Raw genomic sequence first — 7,750 nt, 5'->3', positions numbered from 1 at the left:
TTATTGAGGAAAATGATCCAAAGCTACAATACAATAACTATTTTCCAATATGACAAGTTGCTCCATCATCCCGCTTAAGAACACAAAAAGAGCCTCCTAAACAAAACCAAAGGTTTTTTACAGTCACACCCCAGCAGAAAGCCCACCAGCAGAAAATGAGAGCCATCACCCCCCCCCACACACACACACACACTATTATTCCCCAGCAACTGGTCCTGGTGGTAGCATATAACCAACACGATTAGCAAGTTTCCTTCCTTAATATCAAATACGTAAGAAAACAGTTTAGATGAGCAGCTATAGAAATCTAAATAAATAAATAAATCTGGAGAGTCTTACTAATGTAAGTCATCTGAAATAATGTAATTGACTTCAGCCACATATTTCCAAGTCCCATCTGCCCCAACAAGCATGGCCTGCAAAGCAGGATGATGAGATTTTCCATCGAATAACATTTTTATGACCATGTAATGCCCTTCTCAGTTAGATCCTTTGCTTTCAGTGAATGGTCAGAACTTCAGAAAGGTGACATCTCTCACATCACCATCATGAATATATATGTTTAGAAACAATAAAGCATAAGATGAAATAAAACAGGCAAACCATCAGTCTCATAAGAAAACTTTAATAAGAATTTAGTAGGAGTTTGGGCAGAAGTAATTAAGACTCTGAGAAACTTCCTTAGTTAAAATTCCCTCTTCAGCCATGTCTTATTGTAAGGGAAGTACATCCCCCTTCACACCTGGTCATCCAAGAATGTGTGGCTAAATATGATTGAAGACCACTCATCTTAAATAATTTGTCATGGACATATGCAGAAGCAGACATATATAGAGATGCTGATTTTCATGGGATCTATTGGAAACCAATTGCACATGGGATGTCAAGACAAGAACATAAGAACAGTGCCGAATCATTTGTAAGCCCTCAAGGTTATTCTTTCCATTATGGTCAACTAGATGAGTACAGAAGGCAAACAAGCATTTCCTGAGGACAACAACCATCTCTTTCCAGCATCTGGAAGAAGCTGATAGACACTGCTATTAAGTGTGTGAAGCATAAATAACATCTCAATGGAGTGCTTTGCACTTGGGCAGCGCAATTTGCCTCATCACGCTAAAGAAGAAAGATGATTTGCCTTGCATGACCTTGAAGTCTCATACAGCAATTGTATAAAGGCAGAAGCCTCTATCAGCACTTCCAGGAGTTGACTGTGAGAAGCTTCTGGAGAGGTCCACTGCCAATACACCTCTTAGTGGAACTGCCACAGGTGGCTTTCAAACTGAGCAAAGCATAGTGAAGCACCACACCTACTTTTAGAACTATGTATGTTGCTTTACAAAGCAACTTGGAAGGGGTGCTTTGCAAGAAAGTTCTTCAAAGCAAATCACTTTTCTGAAACTTTGCCCAGGGTTACTCATCACCACTCGCAGCCTTTCCCTACATTTGTCTAATAGAGTGAAAAGTCATCTAAACTGATGACTGAGATTACATACTATACTGAGCTAGCACATTCCATCTTTTAACAGTATCACCCCTTTTAACTTGCAATGCTCCAGAGATGTGGTGCGAACTGCAACCCCACAAATTCTGGACTATGGTAGGCTGATAGGGATTTGTAGTCTGGCAACTGAAGAGCTCCAGATTGGAGAAGGCTCCTCCACCAACTTTCTTTCATCCACTGAAAGTCTTCGAGTCTTCTGGAGGCTCCCGGTATTCTAAAACCGACGAACCCCACTAATCCGCTTGCTCCATCTTTCTCACAGATAGGGCTTCCAGGCCTCCCTGTCCTGCCAGAGAGATGCAGCCACCCTTGTCCTCGGGTGCTGTCTAAGCTAGGAGGTCTACGCTGGAGGTAAAGGGACGGTATTTCAACTTCAAGGCGGCCGGGGGAAGAGAGAGGGAGCGCCGTCCTCCCTTCCCTGGCTGTGAAGTCTGGCCCCAAACTTTCGAATGGGACCCATAACTTAGAGCAAGCAGCCAGATGGGGAACGACCCGGCTTGATCTCTCCGGCTGAAGGAGCCGCTCTGCTCGTTCCCGCCTCGGCCGCTGATGGACGCGGGACACGTGGCCCCACAATGCAGACACACGACTGGCCTCCGCCGGCCCAGCCGCCGGCCTCCAACCTTCTCCAGAGATCCTTTGCGCGGGAAGGCGGGCCTAGGTGGGAAGGAGGACGGGCGTGTTTTTAGAGACGGCCCGGCAAACGGGGGGAGTGATTTGCTCGCAGAGCCCGGCCCCGCCGGCGGGACAGTGAACTCCTGCTCCCCTCCGCATAAAAGCAGCCGAAGACGCCCGCTTGGCCCGTACAGAGAATGCGGGGAGAGAGAGAGGGAGATTTTCTGTGGTTGCGCTACTCCCACCGGTCCCACGTCTCCGGCTATTTAACTTTTGAGAAAGGAGACTAGAAAGGGCTTGAGTGTCTCCCTTTTTCTCCAGATCTCGCTTCTCTCGGATGGGAAGGAGACCTCTTCCCCCGGGCTGCTCATTAGCATAAACTGGAGCTAAAATGCTTAAACCCCTCATTATTTAATATGTTCTAATGGGGTAAAAGAGGGGGGAGGGCGGCGCTTGGAGGCCGATCAGAAGATGCAGCCCTTTCCCCACTTTTGATTTTTTTTTAAGGGAATCCTAATGAAAAAGTCTCCCAAAGAAGGGACAGAAACAATGAAGGCTGAAGGAACAAGGCAGAAATCGTCCAGTAGTGCCCGTGCTGAGGTCAATGCCACGGTCACCCCATTCTGAAAGAGCAAATTTAAAAAGTGAGAAATGGGAGGGGGGAGAGAGAGAGAGAAATCCCGACCTAGTGGAAGTGGGCGAGAACCGAAATCCCATTTGCCATAACCGTTTCATCTTTCTTTCCCCGTCCCAGACTGGAAAGGGGACCGTTGGAGGAATCTTTCTGAAGCGCCCAGCGCGAGTGGAAACCGCCCGTTTAGAAGCGCTGCCTCCGTTTGCTGTTTGTTTAGTTACGCCTTAACGCAACAAGCAACACACTTTAGCCGCATCTTGCCTAAAAGTCAACTTGATGCCGCTTTTGAAAGCGAGAGTGAAAAGAAAAAAGTAAAAGCCCAACGCAGTCCAAATCTGGAGCAAAAGACCTGTAACAAATCCATGTAAAATTGTTCCATTTGTGTGTTTATTTAACTCCAGCAGTCAGGTTTTAGGACGCAGGTCTTTAGTTGGAAAACATTCAGAGTGAGTTAACTCCTCTCCCTCTGCCTCCTTGGCGGCCCACTTTATTTCATTTTCCTGAGTTGCGCCTATTCTTCCTTTATCTCCCCTTTCCTTCCCCGGGTATTCAGCGGTCTGCGGATGCGGATGCGCGCGCACGGCCGGACGCTCCGCTCCCGCGCCAGTTGCCACCCACTGCACGCTCTCTCGCCTGTTACCGAGGTGTTTCTATACAAACTTCAGCGTCCAGTTGTCATATTAACTATTACACGGCGTAATGACTGAAATCGTCAAAATAAGAGGGAGACGCGAGAGACCTCACCCCCGCCCCGCGATCCCCCCACCACTTTTTTGTCCCCCCCTCCTCCTCCTCCCCCTCCCCCTCCTCCTCCTCCTTTTTTGCCTGCTCAAAGATTTTTTTTTTCAAAAGAACCTTTGCAACAAAAGCACTAATTGGGCTCCAGAAAATACCCTGACAAGGCATGGAAGATAAGTTTCATAAAGCCCCACAATTGTGAAGGGGGGAAGAGAACTCTCAATAGACCCCACGCTTCTTTTCTAAACTCTCTTGCTGAGCCAAAAAATAGGCTGATTCTTGAATGCTAGGCCAGCAGAGAGAGCGAGAGAGCGAATGCCCCGAGTATTGTAAAGGACCCCTTTTTCCTCGCTTGTTCTGCCTTCCCCATCCTCCCAACGAGGCGAGTCATGTCTTCTATGGGGAGAATAAGCTGGGCTTTTTTTTTAATTAAAAAAAACGATGAAAGACCTTTTACTTCGTTTTTTGATCTTAGACGTGGAAAAGAAAGAGGGGAGGAGATGTGCCTGAGTTCCAAGCCATTGTAACAAAATACGGGTATAAGAATCATAGGGTTCCTTTCTCCTCCTATAAAAGTTCCGAATGTATGGATTCTTTTGAAGATCTGTATTTAGATTAACAGCTTTCGTTATACGCTTCCAAAGGCAGGCACCTCATCATAACTAAGGTGCACAGGGATGAAGGGGGAACTTTAAAGCAAAATAAAAAGCAGAGAAACTGAGAGAGAAAAGACAGGGTGCATTTAAAGAAAATAGGGCAGGGGCTGCAATACCTCCCCTCCCCCTCAAAAGCTATACTATAATAATGACATGGGAATTTCTTAATTTAAGGTGATCAGGATAAAGAATATGGGGAAATTAAGGACTCTTAACTGCAGGTGCAGAACTAAGGAAGGGTCCTGGATGGGCTGTGGAAACAGATCACATTTCATATATACAGTATAACTCTTTTAGTTCAATAGCTGCATTTCTCTGAGAGGTAATTTGAATAGGAAGCCAGATGGTATACTTATTTAGGAGCAGGTTTTTAAAGGATTTTGAAATTATCTCTGGGCAACTTAAGGAATTTCTCTGTAATTCTGAGATCTAACATAGTTAGAAACTTGTCTAGATTAAATTAGGGTATAAATAGATGGCCATTGTTCCTGGTTTGGTTGACTTTCTTCTATGGCATTTGTGAAGTTGAGCTATGGATCTAGTGAGTAAGTAAGTAAGTTTATTGTTGCAATCACAGGTCATAACAATGTAGCGTAGCATAAAATAACTATGCTATTTAAAATAACGTAAATATTTCTTTTGAAGTTTAAATGACAGCAGAGCAAAAGTAGCAACCTGACTGCTAACAGTTGGAAACACAACTGCAAGAAGATAGTTCAGTTGTTTGAGATCCAAGCCCTTGAGTTCACCTACTATCAATAATTTGGCCCTGATCTCATTGTAAATGGGGTAGTGGAGGACATAATGAATAATGTCCTTCATTTGACCACCACCACAAGGACAGAGATGTTGTTCAACAGGGCATGTATGTAGTGGCTCAAGCCTGCTTTTCTGCAATCACTTTCATTATTTAGGTGCTTGGCTAATAAACCCACTTGCTAAGTAGTCCCACTGAATTCAGTGAAACTAACTTCATTGTGTAGAACTGCATTGTCACTTTCATATGTTTTGTTGGATCGTTGTTAGAAACATTTCAGCTCTATTCAATTCATACAACCAACCTGGTACATTGTTGTCATAGATGTCTGATAACTCAGTATTTAAAACTGAAAATGGAAAAGTAAATGCAAAATGGCCCATTCCACCTACTGACAGGCCACTTTATTTATGTATTTATATTTCAAAATTTTGGCCACCCATTTCCAACAACTCTGAGTGTCTTAAGCAGTAAAAAAAGAAAGAAAGAAATCAAAATAAGACCACAAAAGATGGGATCACCCAGAGGTAAATTTGTCTGATTTTTCCCAGCCGCCTAATTGGATCGACTCCGTCAGGCTCCAGAGCAGAGGAAAAAAGAAGGATTCAGCTGACCTCTTCTTACTTGTCATATCACTGGCAGCCATTCTGTCCTGTTATCTAAACAGTTTTCACACCAACTGGTCATCAAATTTGCCTTTTCTCCTAGTCTCTGCCAAGCCTTTCGCTTTATCTGTCATATTGTTTAGATAATAAACTTAAGAACAGAAACTAGTCCAATTCTGGCTAAAGTGTGGATTAAACATGCTTCAAATGAATAAATAAATATTTAAATAAATAGCCTTTCTGCATCTTATGTGTTGGCATCTCATGTAGAGACTAACATTTGGTCCCTAAGCAGTAACATGATTGTACTTACCTGTCCCACTGCTATCAGGATGCAGTGATGGAGGAAGCCAAGAGAATTTAGTCTGCATGATGGAGACATTATGCTATGGACAAAGACACAGCACTGTAGGTGTGCAAAGTGGTGACATCATTCAGTCCCCCCAGAGTTAATTAAAGCACCATCACAATGCAATAGAAGATGTTCTCTCAAAGAAGTGAAGTATACAAGTTCCCCCAGCACAATTAACCATTCACCCACAGGGCCAAGGAGTGCAACATAAATCCTTCATTGGCCTGCAAAGATTTTCAGCCGTTTGCCAAGTTGCCACTCAATTCACTCCACTCAGGCCTCCACCAGAAACCTAAATGTGGTTGAAGTGATTCTGTGGCGAATCATAAATTGGACATACTCTGAAGCCTTCAAAGTGCACCAAATGTTCTGCATAAATTAGTCTAACATCCTAAAATATAATCACTTTGGCTGTGTGTGTCAAAATTAGCTCTTTAGTACTGACGCATGTAGGTATCTATGACGCATGATGAACACATTTAGAGATTAGGGGGAGCTGCTGTACATGTATAGCTGAAAAACATGACAGAAACCTAAAGTTTAAGAACAAAATGGATTCTTTCTTTTTCAATGCTCCATTTTATTTTTTTTAACTTGCAAATAGTCTTCCTGTCGTAACCTCTTCATGCTTGAATACCTCAGCAGTTAGCTGCTCATACAGACACATGGAACCCTAGAGTGGGAAGGGAGCAATTCTACCATCACTTTACTCAGTGCAGGAATTCAGATAAAAACATCCTTGACAAAAGTCTCTCCAGTCTCTATTTGACCACATCCAGCAAAAGGGAGTACACCATCACCCTGGACAACTGATTTAATTGCCCAACTGTTCTTATCATTAGGAAATGTTTATGCTAGCAGCATTCAACCAGAATATAACTTAATGTATAGTTTATTCCAATTATTCCCACTATTCTGCTTTCTCCACTCTGGGATGATAGAAAGTAGGTCATGGCTACTGTCACCTCCTTCTCTTCCTTCTGTGTGATGTCCCTTCAGGAACCTGAAGATTGAGTTCACACAACATGCTTAGTCTGGCTACTGAATTAAGCTATTTTCTGGATCTGCGCCACACAGTGAGTCACAAACTAACCAAATGTGCTGGCTCAGACAACCCTCCAAGTCACAAGTAAACCAAGTTTAAGCTAACCTAATTTAGTATGTTGTATAAATACTGCTACATGATCTTTCAATGACCTAGTTTAGCATGTTGTGTGAGCAGGACCATTCAGGTTCTGCTCTACTGTAATTCCAAATTACAGTACACAGCATGCGTGTACTATGGTTTTCTTGTTAAAATATCTTCTCTAGCTAATGGTCTGCTTCCAAGCATAGTTCAAAATGTTGTTTAAGAGCTGCTCATCATGACTTAGGATCAGGCTTTCTGGCATTAAGCAGTTCTGGACCTTTCTCTTGGTCCTTAAATGTTTAGGAAGGAGCAGAAAAATGACTACTAGACATTGGAAGTCCAAACTTCCAGGACTGTCAGCTAGTAGCTCCCTCTTTGTTGGCCTTTTGCCAATAGTTGAAAATGTTTTATTTTTTCAAGACTCTGGGATTTTTAGCTGACAAAATTGATGGGTATTTTTTGTTGACTATTTAAGACAGTATGTTTTCATGTGATTTAATCTTGTTTTAATCTATCTGTTAGCTGCCTTAAGTACCCTTCTTTGGCAGAGAGGTGGGATACAACTCTCATAATAAATATATACATATTTTCACTAGCAGGAACTTTCTTCTTTTCTCACATACAAGAGCATTACATCTTTATGATCTCCTGTTTTCAGTCTAAAACAATTTGAGCCACTGTATCATTTTGGAACTTAATAATGCCATTCTGCTGCATTTTCTGACCTGTTTTCCTTTTGATGGGATCAGGTCTTACATAA

The sequence above is a fragment of the Python bivittatus genome, unplaced genomic scaffold (genome assembly GCF_059951505.1).
Source record: "Python bivittatus isolate LINGU-HERP-01145 unplaced genomic scaffold, Pbiv_v1 ctg000330_np1212, whole genome shotgun sequence".
Classification (NCBI taxonomy): Eukaryota; Metazoa; Chordata; class Lepidosauria; order Squamata; family Pythonidae; genus Python; species Python bivittatus.
This window is presented reverse-complemented; position numbering follows the sequence as displayed.